Raw genomic sequence first — 14467 nt, 5'->3', positions numbered from 1 at the left:
TTCCCGCCTTGCAAACTGGAGGCAAGGGGCTCAGACAGAGGTGCTCTCCCCTTGCAGTCAGTGCTCGCCCCAGCACTTGGGGGTGCTGCAGGAAGTGGGGTGGGGACTCAGTAACGGGAATTTCTGCCCTCAGTCAGAGCTGGCCCCACTGCAGCAATAAGGGTTGCTGTGCTGCTGGAGGTGCCATGAGTCAGGCCGTTACTACTCATGTTCTCAGTTTAGATGGCCTCCCTGTTTCTGGTGCCCATCATTGTGCTGTCCAGGCCCCAGATGGTCTTGGGACTTGCCCCAGGAAAGGCCACTGGGCAGAGAGGCTGAGCTCCACAGATTTACCCCAGCGCCCTTGCCCAAGCCAGCCTGAGGGATGCGAGCCTGTCCCATGGTGCTGAACAGGCTGGCACTCACCTGCTGCTCTCCCCACTACTCTCAGCCTTTCCATGGAGCCTGTGTTTCCCAGGACCCTCCCTCCCCCTCAGCCAGTCTCATCAGCATGCACCCTCTCCTGGGAATGGGAAAGGAAACCAGAGATGCTGCAGGGCTAGCAGCTAGCCCGGCCTTGCTCCTCACCTTCCACTGAGCAGCCAGCACCTCCCACTGCCCTCTCCCGCTGGACATTCCCCTGCAGCACCGCTGGGGGGCCTGGTGCTGCACGCGGGGCCCAGAGGTCCTCTTCTTGGTCTCTTTGCAAGTGACCCAACTTCAAGAGGGACAGGAGTGTCAGCCTTATTCTGAGCACCCCACTGTGCTCTCTGGGACATAGGGGCTGGAAACATCCCTCCAGCACCTCAGGATCCCATCCTGCTGTCAGGGCCCCAAGTGCCAGCACTCCCAGACCTCTGGCCAGGGCTGCAGTGAGGAGCCGGCTGTTACAGGCTTAAGGGACAGGCTGAGCTGCAGGCCAGCACACCCTGCCCACCTGCTCCCAGCTGGGCTACAGCACAACTTCCAGAAAGACTCCTTGGTGCTGAGCTTCTCTGTGGCAGGGACAGGAGAGGAGGCCTGGCCCTCCCAACTGCTGGGCCCGGAAAGAAGGCGAAGGGGCAGGCGGAGCCAGCATTGCCAGAGCATCAGGGGCACCTGGGGGTTCAGACCCTGCTCCTTGAACCCAGGGCTCCTGCCCAATATCCTGGGCTCTCCTTTGTGTGGGGAGGCTTCCCCAAGATCCCTCCAGTTCCCTGCAGTTCCAGGTCAGCCACTAATGGCTCCTTTCCCAAGAACATCCCTTCCGGGGGATGCTGCCCAGGGCTCATCCCCCACTGAGAGCTCGGAGGGGAGAACACACCCCGGAAAAGGAGGCAGCTGGGACAGGCCCGGGTGAAGTGAAGTTCACGCTCCATTGCTGCAGCTCCTCCCCACACTGGGGCTGGGGCCTCAGCTCCCGTGAGCAAGCAGCACAGGAACATAGACGAGCGCCAGGGAAAGGGCCCAGCTGGGAGCTGCAAACAGCTCTTAGGAGCCCCCTAACCTGGGTCACACGTCAGCCCCTCAGGCAGCTCAGGCCCCAGCAGCAATTTCACCACTGGCCTGTCCTGCTGGGAGGCTAAGACTAGAGTAACAGGGAGCCCCCGCCCAGCACTCTTGCCCCACTCCCTACAGAGCTGCATGCTGACCCCTCCCACCAGCCACAGCTCCCACCCCACTCCCTACAGTGCCTCCCTCCAGAACCTGAGTTCCTGCCCTACTCCCACCACCTCTCCTGCCATTCACCCTAGAACACATCTTGGTGAGAGAGGAGGGGACTGGAGTATCCAGGAGCTCCCACAACGGCCAGCACTCCTGCCTGACTCCCTACAGGCCCCCCTACTGAGAGAGGCTTGCACTGGAGTAGTCAAGCACTTCCCCACATTGTGAGCCTGGTTCCTTGGAGCCCTGTGTGCATTTCATAGGGAACTCATTCCCTCCCATCTTACTCCCCTTGCCTCTCCAGCTGCTGGAAGTAGTCCCATGTAACAGGATCCCCTTCTCCTGCCACCAGCTACAGAATCCATGCAGCTGTGGGCAACATGAGCTCTGGAGCAGCCACCCATCTTCTTCCCCCTTTCCACTCCTTTTTTTCCTGTTTCTCCACTCCCTTGCTCTTTTGTTTTGTCCATCCTGGAGACTGGAGGGACTGGACATAAAGCAAGGAGCTCCTGGAGCAAAGCGGCTCCCAGCAGCAGGCGTGCACAGAGTATGGCAGGTTGGGTGAGGGGCATGGGGGACGAGTGGACAGAGCACAGCAGGCTGTGAGAAGGGGTGACATGGCCAGTTGGATTTGGGGAGATTACACAGTCGGCTGATGTGTTGGGCAGAGGGTGTGAGGTCCAGCTGCTTCAGTGGGGGCAAAAGTGAGGCACAGTATGAGCCAGTCTGAGCACTTGCGTCACCTGGAGAATCCCACCCTGTGACTCCTGCATCCAGCCCAGAATGCCTGGCTGAGCCAGAACAAGTCTTTTAGCAAAACTATCCGCTAGCCATTTACGATTTTAAGTGAGGGAGAATCCATCATGCCCCAGGACGAGCTATCTAAGGTTAATTACCCTCACTGATGAAAACCTTCTGCTGATTTCCAGTCTGAATTTGTCTGGCTTCAGCTCTCAGCCACTGCACCTTGTTCAGCCTTTGTATGGGAGCTTAAAGAGCTGCCTGCTCTCAGAAATCTCTTCCCCATGCATGTATTTGTAGACTGTGATCAAGTCACCTCTAAATAGACTGAGCTCCTTTAGGGCTTGGCTACACTTACATTTTATAGCGCTCTAACTTGCTGGCTCAGGGGTGTGAAAAATCACCCCCCTGAGCGCAGCAAGTCAGAGTGCTTTAAAGCGCTAGTGTAAACAAGCTCCGAGGCTGGGAGCTAATCCCCTCTTGGAGGTGGATTACCAGGAGCGTTGGGAGAGCTCTCTCCCAGCACACTCACACTTCAAAGCGCTGCCTCGGGACCGCTCCTGCGACAGCGCTTTGAAGTTTCCAGTGTAGCCATGCCCTTTAAGGTTCTCTCACTATAAGGCAGGTTTTCCAGACTTCAGCTGCTCATTCTTGTACCTCTTTTCTGAAGCCCAGAACAGGACACAGTATTAACTGTCTCACTCATGACACCTGTAGAGGTCATACCATCTACCTACCCCTACTCAATATTCACCCGCTTGTTAGAGTGAGGGAGTAGCACCATAACAGCACATGTTGAGAGTTGCTTACTGTTAACAGCCAAGTTTTCTAAGTGCTATAAAATCCACATGCTGACTCAGACTGCTTGTAAAGTGCTCTGCCTCAGTGGGGTTCCGGGGTGTGTCAGTGAGCCGAATTTGGGGCTGTTTACCAAGGGGTTCCAAGGGGCATAGAACAGCTCTTAGAAAATCATGTGATATCAATATGTTAGGGTTTTAATTGTTAATATTTAAAATGCTTTAAAACCCACTTGCACAGGGAGGTTGTCTTGACAACTGGTACGTTGCAGCATGAAAGCAGATTTTGTGGTGCAAACTGGTCATTTCATCAACAGTTTCAGATATACAGCCCCTCCCCCAAAATGAGCTACTTATAATTTTCAAAATGCATATGTAAATTGCCTTAAAACTGTGGTGCCATATCAGGAGCTGGAGTAGAGCTTGTGGTGCAAATGTGGAGTCATTTGAGCAAGGGTTCCCAAGAAACAGCCACTAACAAAATGAGCTTCTTTTAAGTTTCAAAGTGCTCTAAAAGCCACATGCATAGGGAGAAAAGGAGTACTTGTGGCACCTTAGAGACTAACCAATTTATTTGAGCATAAGCTTTCGTGAGCTACAGCTTCATCCGATGAAGTGAGCTGTAGCTCACGAAAGCTTATGCTCAAATAAATTGGTAGTCTCTAAGGTGCCACAAGTACTCCTTTTCTTTTTGCGAATACAGACGAACACGGCTGTTACTCTGAAACCATGCATAGGGAGATGTTGGTATTCCACAACAGAAACTGGGGTAGACTGTGAGGGGGTGAGGAAGAAAATGGGTCAGTTCACACCTCTCAGAGCTCAGGTGTCATTTCCATGGGATGGTCTCAGGTTTGTGCAGAATCCCTTCCCCGTTAGACCCCAAAGGGGAGTAGAGCATCTGCAGTGTGCCTCCCCTCCCTCTTGGGCCTCCAGCTGATAAATGTACCCCTCACAGCCCCTTGGTTACCACTTTCCCTCTGCACAGCCACTCCAGCCCTACTGGGGCCAGGGATGACCAGGTGGAGGGCAGAGCTGCTAGCCAAGAGGTGGTCCAGTATGCCCACAAAGTCCCCTCATTCCTACACTTCACAGGTGCCCCTTAACACAGAGTAAGGGTAACTGGTGGGGCCTCGTGCCCTTCCAGCATAATACAGCTTGGCACACATCCAGTGGATTAAATGCTATCTAAATGAGCAATCATAGCACACAGGACTGGATCGCTGTGTCCAGAGTCCTGCTATTACAGGTAACTCCATCATATAATCCTGTTCATAAATTTATCAAGCTGTATTTTAAAATTAGTTAGGTTGTTTGCCCCTGCTACTCCTACTGGGAGGTTGTTCCAGAACCGTGGTCCTCTGGTGGTTAGAAACCTTCTAATTTCCAGCCTAAATGTATTCATGCCAGTTTATACCCATCCTCATAGAGTGTGTGGGTTTCTAGTGGGGTCCTGAAGGAATTGGTTCTTGGCCCTATGGTATTTAACATTTTTCTCAGAAAAATGGAAGAAAGTGTCGTCATTGTTGTTACATTTGCAGCAGATGACACAAAGATTGGGGGAGTGGTAAATAATGAAGAGGACTGGTCACTAATAAAGAGCAATCTGGATTACTTGGTAACCTGAGTGCAGGCAAACAATATGCTTTTTAATACAGACAAATGTAAGGTCATACATCTAGCAATAAGGAATGCAGGCCATACTTACAGGATGGGGGATGTTATGCTGGGTAGCACTGACTCTGAAAAACATTTGGGGGTCCTGATGGATAATCAGTGACCACAACAAGTTCCCAGTGCAATGCTATGGCTGAAAGGGCTAAGATGAGCTTTGGCTGTATAAACAGGGGATTATCACATTACCTACATAGGGAACAAAAGATTCTAGCACATGGGAAAGTGTTCTCTAGTATATTATTGAACCAAATCAAACTGGTTATAGGTGAAAAAGCGTAATAAGCAAGCAGGATTTGGACTGAAAAGATTGTGTGTAGATCACATCTTTACCTGGAGATGATTGACTAAGAAATGGCTCACCTACCAGAGAAGATTAGTCTTGAACTTCATAGATTTCAAGCTTTCAACTGCATTCATAGAATCACTATGGAAGTTCTTGCAATAATATGGGCTTCCTAGAAAGATAGTGCCACTGGTCAAGATGTTATAGAAAGTTTCAAAATACTGTGTAAGGACAGTAAGTGGAGAATGGATTAGTTTGATATCATCACTGGAGTAGAGCCGGGTTGCATTTTATCGCTTCTTCTTTTTTGCACTGTGGTAGATTACATGATGTGAAGAGTAACATCAAAGGAAGATACAAGAGTTTGTGGAGTAGAGGAAATATCTGACTTTGCAGATGACATTGTTCTGTTGGATGCAGATGACAATGCCATGAAAAAGACTACTATCAATGTAGTATGTGAGGATGCTAAAGTAGGATTCAAAATCAGCCAAAAGAAAATGAAAGTCATGATCATTGAAAGAGGAGTCAGCAATGGTGGTACATATGTAACTGATGGGGAAGACTACAAACGCATTAATCAGGCCATATTGTAGGAGGGGGAGATTTTTTGGAGCTCAGAGCCCAGTAACATGCCTGGACCACTGCCCACAGTTGTTATGCTGGGACAAAGTGGGAATGTTCTTAATGTTTTGTCTGAATACTGCATGTGTTTCCCCTATGTGTTATTCAAGTATCTAGGGGGTGGGACAAGGGTGTGTGATCGTTGCAGAGACCCCTGTGACTGCCATCTGGCTGCCTGGGCACAGACAATTGCTGACAGTCTGTAGCCTGGCAACTGATGGTTGGGGCCCATTCTCTGCAAGAATCAGCTGGAGGTGTTGGAAAACAAAGAGATGGAGGTCGGGAGAGACAAAGGAAGGAGGAGAGCAGGTATGCATGACTGAAGCTTGGCTGCTGGAAGCTGGTCAGTCTCCTGGCTGGAACCTGGGGGGAGAGCCCGGGGGGAGCCTTGTGGGAAGAGCTCTCCCCCACCCCCAAGATGGACTTTGCTGTAACTTCCTGATTTCTGTGCCAACAAGATCTGTTCTATGCTGTGTTCTAGACAACTAATCAACCATTCTGTTTTACCTCGCTGGCTCAGCATCACTGCTAATTATGAAGTTTGGGGTACGTGGCCCCATTGGGGGTGCGTAAGGCTTCACCAGATGTCCTATCCAGATTGACTCACTGTGGGGAGCTCCTGGTATGGAACAGAGGTGCTGAACGGTCCAAGGTCAGACCCAAGGAGGCACTGAAGCCAAGGAGTCTTGCCCTAGTGAGAGTGTGCCCTGGGGGGGAGTCACACTACAGAGGGTCCTGTCTGACTTCATTCAGAGCAGTTCCAGAGCACCCAGCCTGTGCACTCTGTGACATATGCTCGTCACTGGAAGGAGCTAGAATGAACATTTCTGAAGCCTTAGCACAACTAACAGACCAGGAGGGGAGGGGAAGTGAGTGACCATGAGGAGTAAACATGACCCTCTGCCCTCCTGACTTGAGCTTTTGCTGGAGCATGCGGTTTTGCAAGATGGAAAGTCTGGCAATAGTTAAATATTGCTATGTGAAATACAGCTGGTTAACTGATAGAAAATTCCTTGCCTGATAGGCTGGAAAACTACAGGTTGGAAAACTCCACACTTAACTTAGCTTCTGCTCAGCAGTTATTGTTTTTTGATGAACAAGCTGTGTAATACTAACAAATTGGATATAAAAAGAGGAAGAAATCTGAGACTGGTGGACACTTGAAGGCTTTGACACCTCTCAGGTTCCTCTGCAGATGGAAGGCTAGCCACTACGCGTCTACAGTTATTCACTCAAGACCTCCTCAAGGCCCTGAGTAAATATTAATCTGAGGGTAATTTGGGGTGTTTAATTAACCTGTTGCAGATGTAAATGCTTGAGACTAAATAAAGTAAAGTGTTAAGTGAAAGCACTCTTGTATTACACTGCTTGTGTCAACCATCTATTCGTCAGACAGCTGTGTCCCCATTGATTTATTTCCTGCCACCACCTCGCCAAGAGTAAAAGTTACTAAGGGATTTGGGTTCAGAAACCCCGGATAACAATATAGCTTGGAAGCACTGTCAGTGCTGATGGACAATTCCATAAGGAGATGAAAGCAAGAATTGGGAAGGCAAGTGGAGCTTTTTCAAGACTGGAAAATATTCGGAAAAATAAGGAGGTTCACACATGAACCAAGAAAGTTATACCTGTACAATGTTATTGTGATACCCACATTGTAGTATGTTTCTGAAACTTGGCAAACGTTAGAAGCCTGCAACAGGAAATTTAACACATTTCATCAGAGATGCTCGCAGAGAATATTTCATGTCCACTGGTGGGAAAAATGTGGGTATCACAATAATAAGAGCGAGGGTGAGACCTTGTGTTTGTGGGCAGGCTGCAGGTGTCAAGGAATTGAAACATAGTGGCACAGCACGAAGGCCCTAAGTTACAGGCCAGATAATGACAGAACCCCTTATTGGTCTGAGAGGACCCCAAAATGTCACAAAAACCATTGGGAAAGATGTCATTGTCTTGGAAACCAACTATAATGGAGAAAGAAATGTGGCATTAACCAGACAGAGGTGGAAACAATGGGTTGCTTTGTGTGTCAAAAGGCACAAAAGCATCTAATCTAATCTAGCAGTCAAAGGCCTAACACGATCCAACGGCTAGAATTTGAAGTTAAACAAATACAGATTGGAAATAAGGCACAAACTTTTAACAGTGAGGGTAATTAACCAGGAGTGTGGCGGGGTGCATAGTAAAATCGCTGCACAGGTGCTGCTGGATCTTGGAGGGCAGGAACTGTGGGCTGCTGGGGTCTCCACCAGCTAGTGGCCCCATTTCTGCCCCTTCAGGCAGGACAACAAGAGCCTCCTGCAGATGCTGCCCCCCCACATGCTGGGGCCTCTAACTAAGGGCACGGGGGGAGGCCACCCTGGTGCAGCAGAGCCTAAATGGAGGGATGGGAGGATGAGGGCAGGAGGGCAGCTCCAGCAGGGTCAAGAGTGAGGGAAGGAGACAGACTGGAGCAGGGGGAGGAGAGAGGCATGGGGGCCAGGGCAGGACTGTGGGGACAAACACATCCAGCCTCCTCCACTCTCCTGCCCAAGGTCCCTTGAACAGGGCTCACGCTAGCTGTGCGCTCACAAGTGGCTCAGGGCTTGACAGTAGCTGCTAAGGGCTGGGAGGTAATGCAGCAGCATCTCTAGGGAAAAGGCTTCTCTGAACTCTCCAAGCCCCTGCCCACTTCTTCCTTGGGCACTTCCCCCAAACCTCTCAGCTCTCCCTGCAAAGTCGGCACAAAGCAGGATCCTTCCTGGTGGTCATGGGGCCAAGCTGGGGGAATGTGAGGCATTTGGGAGGGGCTGCAGCAGCAGAGCCCTCTAATCCCCATTAATCCTGCACAGGGAGAGGGACCCGGGATTAGCTGGACGAGCCTCAGATTCCCACATTCCAGCAGGCAGGGCCCTGGATCAGGGTGACAGCTCACATGGCGCTCACCCTTCCCCACTCCCACCCCACCATGCAGCAGGTGCCCTGACATAGCTGAGTCCCCACAGGCCAAGGTCCCAAGCCCCTTGGGGTTCCCTCTGGTGCAATATGTACAGAGTGCTCCCCTGCCTCCAGTGCACCCATTACAAAATCAAATATATTGGAGAATAAGTCGGAGACTGTCCTCATGCTCCAGAATCAACGGAGCACCCCAAGCACCCCTCTGGGTCTGCTCCCGTTACCCTCCTCTGCACCACTCTGGGTCTGCTCCCGTTACCTTCCCCTGCACCGCTCTGGGTATGCTCCCTCTACCCTTCCCTGCACCGCTCTGGGTCTGCTCCCTCTACCCTCCCCAGCACCCCTCTGAGTCTGCTCCCGTTACCCTCCCCTGCACCACTCTGGGTCTGCTCCCGTTACCCTTTCCTGCACCGCTCTGGGTCTGCTCTCTCTACCCTCCCCAGCACCCCTCTGGGTCTGCTCCCTCTACCCTTCCCTGCACCGCTCTGGGTCTGCTCCCACTACCCTCCCCTGCACCGTTCTGGGTGTGCTTCCGTTACCCTTCCCTGCACCCCTGTGGGTCTGCTCCCCTCTCTGCCACTGGTACCATGCTGAGTCTGCTCCCCCCACACACCCCGGCATCCCACTGGGTCTGCTCCTCTCTCCACCCTACCACCTAGCTGGCTCTGCCCCACCTTCCCCACCTCCAGCACAGCACTGGGTCTGCTTACCCCTCCTCCTAACACTGCCTTGGGTCTGCTCTCCCCTTCCCTCCTCTGGCACTGTGCTGGTATTGTGCCCTCTCCCCTGGCCCCCAATCTAGGACAGGCGACAGCACAGATGGGAATGATCAGAGTTTGGAGAGATTCCTGCCCAGGAAGCGAGTGCCCGGGCCATGCGAGTTAGTGCCAGAGGGGATGGGATGGAGGGAGAGAAAATACTGGCTAGAATAGTGTCTGACTGGGGCACGTCCTATGTCACCCCAACCGCCACGCAGGAATGGGGGTGGAGGGGTCACTGACACTGGCAGGGACCAAATTTATGCTCGGGCAAAGGAAATGTTTCTAACCCCGGTGCATAGCTGGCCTGTGGAACTCACTGCCACCAGGTCCCCCTGGGCCAGGAGCTGAGCAGGAGCCAGGAATGTCCTGGCATCTCAGTGGCTAACGCATCCTGGCATTACATTATGGAGCCACAGTATCAGTTACAGTTGATGGCAGTGCCTGCCTGTCAGGTGCTGGGCACTTGTTAACCAATGACCCTGTTCCCTACCACTAGATCTCAGAGTTTGTCCCTAAGTCCTCCTGCCACAGGAGAGAGCCCACCCCAGCTGAGGATTTGGGGCAAGTTATCTTCCTGGGGTAACCCCTGAAAGCATTGACCCCCCATTTCATTTCCATAGGGTGAATTTGGCCCTGACTGCCCATAGGGGGAGTGTCTTGCAATTTCAGAGTGCTGCCAACTCCTATTTTATCACAAACCCTGTGAGGTTTGGATTATTTTGAGCTTCTTTTTATCTCAGAATCATTGGGACGTAGGGGCAGGGCAGGGCCACTAATCTCTTTATGTCCTCCTACAGGAGTGGACGGAGGCACAGGCCACATACATGGCTTTGACAGACTCTGCTAGTGAAAAACACTTCAGCCCCATGCACATATGCACCGACGTTGGGAACCACACTGACTACAACAGCTCGAAGAACCACAGCTACTGCAGGATAAAGAACTGTTCCTTCCAACCAGGAGACTGAGAGAACAGCTCTTAAAATAAAAGTTCAGATTCTGTAACATCTGGATTAGTCAAAAAGGTCACAAATGTGCACCATTTGGGTCAGGCAGAACCCACCCGGCAGCCTTGGCCCCTGTCCTGAATGACAGCTACCACTACATCACAGGATCTCTAAAACCAACAACTGTGAACAGCTTTTATGTGCCTGCTGGAATTGCTCCACTGGATATTAGGAGAGTGGTCACAAACAAAATAGAATGATTACAACAGGTTGGCGATACCAGACATCCACTCTATGGCCACACAGCAGCAGTTAGCCGCCTGAAATCACAGAGAAGCATCCTAACTGGAACAGAACTGCTTACAGAATCATCAGTGGCTACATAACTGGAAATGTGGTGCACACAGTCTGAAAACAAGGATGTCAAATGGCACACTGACATTGCCAAATGCCTTCCACCGGTACAGAGAACGACTAGTCAACCTGGAGATGTTTAAAATCACCTCTGAACAAGAGCTGGAAGGCCAAAAGTCAATATGCGGAAGTGGGGCTATTCCAAAGACCTGAGCACATGTGACTGTGGTAAAACACAAACCATGGAACATCTGTTGGTCTGCCAGCTCCTGGAGGAACCATGCAACACAGAAGATCTCACCAGAACTCCAGACCAGACATAGGATGTGCCCAACACTGGAAAAAACCTGATTGAGGACATAAGAAGAAGAAGCCACACTAGTCTGTCTCCAGTCTCTGATGGAGCCACACCCAAATGCTCCACAGGAAGGTGGTATTGCCAATCTGAAGCATTCAAATAGTATGAGATTGGCCTGTTCTTTTAAAAAAATGTAATTTAAAAACAATCTGCTTTCTGGCTTTTTTAGCCTTTGTGGAAGCCACAGCCACCCACCCATCCACATGGCAAGTGAAATTAAATGTTGGGAATTGCAAAGCAATTAACATTGGAAGAACAATATCAACCCCCTCATACACATATAGGGGCCTAAATTAACTATGAGTTCAGGGAAGGGAGCTGGGTACAACTGTAGGCAGTGCAACAGAGACCTCTGCTCAATGCCCAGCTGCAGGCAAAACAGAAAACAAGGTATATGAATGCATAAAGGATGGGATGAGAATAATACAGAGATTATTCTAATGCCCCTCTGTATCAATCAATGGTGCAGCCCCATCTGGACACTGTGCAGGATTAGTTCCCCATCTCACACAGGACAGTGCAGAGCCAGAGGGTGTCCATGTGTAAAGCTGTGTAAGGTAATCTGAGCAATAAAGCTTTGGAGCTTACTGCCTCTCTTTGCTGATGTAATAAGTTGGTGTACCGAGTGCTCAGACAGTGGTTCTGTATGTTTTAGAACAAGGGTGGCCAACCTGAGCGTGAGAAGGAGCCAGAATTTACCAATGTACTTTGCCAAAGAGCCACTGTAATACGTCAGCACCCCCTCACATCAGCTCCGCCCACTCGCTCCCAGCACCTCCCACCCACTGGCAGCCCCGCTGATCAGCGCCTCCCCCTCCCTCCCCACACCTCCCAATCAGCTGTTTCGTGGCATGAAGGAGGCTCTGGGGGAGAGGGGGAGAAGCGAGGGCACAGCAGGCTCAGGGGAGGGTGTGGGAAGGGGTGGAGTGGGGGCAGGGCCTGTGGCAGAGCCAGGGGCTGAGCAGTGAGCACCCCCTGGCACATTGGAAAGTTGGCGCCTGTAGCTCCAGTCCCGGCGTCGGTGCCTATACAAGGAGCTGCACATTAACTTCTGAAGAGTCGCATGTGGCTCTGGAGCCCCAGGTTGGCCAACTCTGTTTTAGAAGGACAACATTGTGGTCCCAAGTGGGAGTTGGGTCTCTGACTGGAGGGCATGATGAAAGCCCTTGAGGAATTTTGATGTCACAGGGTATGAGCAGACTGTGTATGACTGTATCAGGGTGTGACACACAGATATCTCAGCAAGGTGGACCTTAAGGGTATTAAATGACAACTGTACATGTTTCAGGACCATCATATAGTCCAACATCTTCCATATCAGGGACTCTGCTGGGTCATTGTCATTCCGAGCTACCCATATGTCCAATCAAGGAAGAAGGCCATACTGGGATGTGAAGGCAGTATGGGGACGTGAAGGAAGCTATAAAATATTACACACACACACACACACATAACAAATGGAGAAAGGGGAAGCTGACAACAATGAATATAGAATAGAAGTTAGAAATTGCAGAAAATTGATAAGGGTAGCAAAAGGACACAAGGAGAAAGCTATGGCCAGCAGAGTTAAGGACAATAAGAAGGAGGTTTTAAAAAAAATATATTAGGAACAAAAAAATCCTAACAATGGAATTGGTCCATTATTAGATGAAAATGGTAGAATTATCAGTAATAATGCAGAAAAGGCAGAAGTGTTCAATACATATTTCTGTTCTCTATTTGGGGAAAAAACAGCTGATATAGTCATATCAAACGATAAAACTTGTCAGCAAGCGGCTATATTTCCAGTGAAGTCCCACAAGGACTGGTTCTTGGCCCTACACTAGTTAACATTTTTATCAATGACCTGGAAGAAATCATAAAATCATCAATGATAAAGTTTGCAGGTGACACCAAAATTGGGGGAGGTGTAAATAATGAAGAGATCACTGATAGAAAGCGATGTATTGCTTGGTAATTTGGGTGCAAGAAAACAATATGCATTTTAATAAGGCTAAATGTAAATGTAAATATTTAGGAACAAAGACTGTAGATCATACTTACAGGATGCGGGATTCTATTCTGGGAAGCAGTGTCGATGCTAAAGCCAAAAGAGCTAATGCAATCCTGTGATGCATAAAGAGGGGAATCTTGAATAGGAGGAGAGAGGTTATTATACCTCTATATTTGGCACTGGTGCGATCCCCGCTGGAATACTGTGTTCAGTTCTGGTGCTCACAATTCAAGAATGATGTTGGAGAGGGTTCAGAGAAGAGCCACAATAATGATTTAAGGATTAGGATAAACAGGGGAATCTTGAATAGGAGGAGAGAGGTTATTATACCTCTATATTTGGAGTAATGGTCTCAAGTTGCAGTGGGGGAGGTTTAGGTTGGATATTAGGAAAAACTTTTTCACTAGGAGGGTGGTGAAGCACTGGAATGGGTTACCTAGGGAGGTGGTGGAATCTCCTTCCTTTGAGGTTTTTAAGGTCAGGCTTGACAAAGCCCTGGCTGGGATGATTTAGTTGGGGATTGGTCCTGCTTTGAGCAGGGGGTTGGACTAGATGACCTCCTGAGGTCCCTTCCAACCGATATTCTATGATTCTATGACTAGATCACAGTCTATTAGTACCTACATGAGAAACAAATATTTAATAATGGGCTCTTCAGTCTAGCAGAGAAAGCTCTAACAAGATCCAATGGCTAGTTGAAACTAGACAAATTCAGACTGGAAATAAGGCATAAATTTTTAATGGTGAAAGTAATTAATCATTGGAACAATTTGCCAAGGGTTGTGGTGGATTCTCCATCTCTCACAATTTTTAAATCAAGATTGGATGTTTTTCTACAAGATCTGCTTTAGGAATTATTTTGGGGAAGTCCTACAGCCTGTGTTAAACAGACTGGATGATCACAATGGTCTCTTCTGGCCCTGAAATCTATGAATCTGAGTCACTGATAAAAATGTTAAATAGCGAAGGGCCAAGAACCGATCCCTGTGGGACCCTACGAGAAACACACTGCCCAGTGCTGACTCTCCATTTACAATGACATGTTGTGACCTATCAGTTAACCAGCTTTTAATCCATTTCATGTGTACAGGCAGTGGGGTGGGGGCTAAGCAGGGGAGCACTCTCTTCTGGCAGAAAGCACTGGTGTGCAGTGCTAGTGGTAAAGTTGCCAACTCTCCAGGATTATCCTGGAGTCTCCAGGAATTAAAGATTAATTTTTAATTAAAGATTATGTAATAAAATGAAAACTGCAGGAATGCATCCAATCAAAATTGGCAACCCTATCTAGGGGGCTCTGCACTGCACAGCGTGGGGGTGATGGGCTCAGTAGGGGTCATTCTCCCCTCTCAGTAAATGCAGGTCCTTATGCCGC

At 49.7% G+C, this 14467-nt stretch overlaps 1 protein-coding gene across 1 annotated transcript in view; it reads right to left on the bottom strand.

Annotated features, from left to right (window-relative positions):
* DCHS1 (dachsous cadherin-related 1) overlaps positions 1-14467 on the bottom strand; it is a 132374-nt gene that overhangs the window by 93042 nt on the left and 24865 nt on the right. The gene's annotated exons all lie outside the window — the stretch shown is intronic.

This window comes from Chelonia mydas, chromosome 1 (genome assembly GCF_015237465.2).
Source record: "Chelonia mydas isolate rCheMyd1 chromosome 1, rCheMyd1.pri.v2, whole genome shotgun sequence".
In the NCBI taxonomy this organism is placed as follows: domain Eukaryota; kingdom Metazoa; phylum Chordata; order Testudines; family Cheloniidae; genus Chelonia; species Chelonia mydas.
The sequence above is the reverse complement of the archived record's forward strand: the minus strand, read 5'-3'. Positions and strand labels throughout refer to the sequence as shown.